Source organism: Callospermophilus lateralis, chromosome 13, assembly GCF_048772815.1.
Source record: "Callospermophilus lateralis isolate mCalLat2 chromosome 13, mCalLat2.hap1, whole genome shotgun sequence".
Taxonomy (NCBI): domain Eukaryota; kingdom Metazoa; phylum Chordata; class Mammalia; order Rodentia; family Sciuridae; genus Callospermophilus; species Callospermophilus lateralis.
This window is the reverse complement of record NC_135317.1, coordinates 80,527,410-80,528,536: the sequence shown is the minus strand read 5'-3', so window position 1 is coordinate 80,528,536 and position 1,127 is coordinate 80,527,410.

The window sequence follows — 1,127 nt, the reverse complement described above, 5'->3', positions numbered from 1 at the left end:
CTTGCTCCCTATCATAAAATACATTTCCTCTTGTGCAAAAGGGAGAGTTTTAACATATAGTAACCATCTCTCCCCAAAGTCACTGAGCCCTTGCTGTCAGGCTTTGAGGAAAAATGAATAACGCAAATCTCCTGCTCTGAGCTCTGTCCAGAACTTGCTTTTTATATGCCAAAGGAAAAGTCTAACAGATGTTATAAGGCTTTGCTCACGTGGAGAGGTGACAGAGAAATTTGACCACTGGTTAAACTCTGGGCACCAGGAAAGATCACTGGGAGAGGGTCACAATGCCTCATTTCTTGGCTTGAGGGCCAGCCAGGAAATTCTCAGCAGGGACTGGGCACCGCCTTCCACCCCTTTCTCACTGCCAATCACAGTAAGCACCACCAGTGGCTAGGACAGGACCTTCTGAACCAAAGATTCTCAGCCTTATGTGGATGCTGGACATCCAGGCATAGCTACATATGATTGGGCATTGCATCTGATAGAGGATAAAGGCAGTGAAAAGTATCTCCCCATCTCTGTTCCTTGGAATCCTAAGATTTCTATCTTATTGCAATGAGAGAGATCGAAGTGTGATATACAGTGATATCCAAGTGCAGAGATGAGAATCACCCAAAACTTTGCTCCTCTTAAAACCTGGGAAATAAAGACCAGGCTATAGTGAACTCTCTGACTCATAGGTCTGTTGTTCATTCCCATCCACTCCCTGGGGTCCAGGAGAGGGTCTGAGTTGCTATAGGCCCTCTGTATTTGGCCACACCTGCAGCCTTCCCTCTCCCCCATCCCTAAATGCTGCAGCACTGTGGCTCCTGAGATTCCCTGGAGCACAGCGCTTGCCACAAGCAAGAGTACCTCGGGGTAAATGGACTGCCCTCCTGGGAGCCAGACTCCTGCCTCTCATGGCCACCATTCTCTAATCCCTTCTTTTGCCACCAGAGCAAGCTTTTAAAAGTTGCAAATTGAATCCTGTCACCCTTCCTGAGTACACAAACCTCAACAGCCCTTACCAGAGAGATCAAAATGCCTCAATGGTTTCCAAAGCCTACCTGTCCAAATTCACTTGGTGCTGCACTCTCCCTGGTTTCCAAGCTTCTGCTCCCTGACTCTCTCGGTCCTTCAGAGCCTCT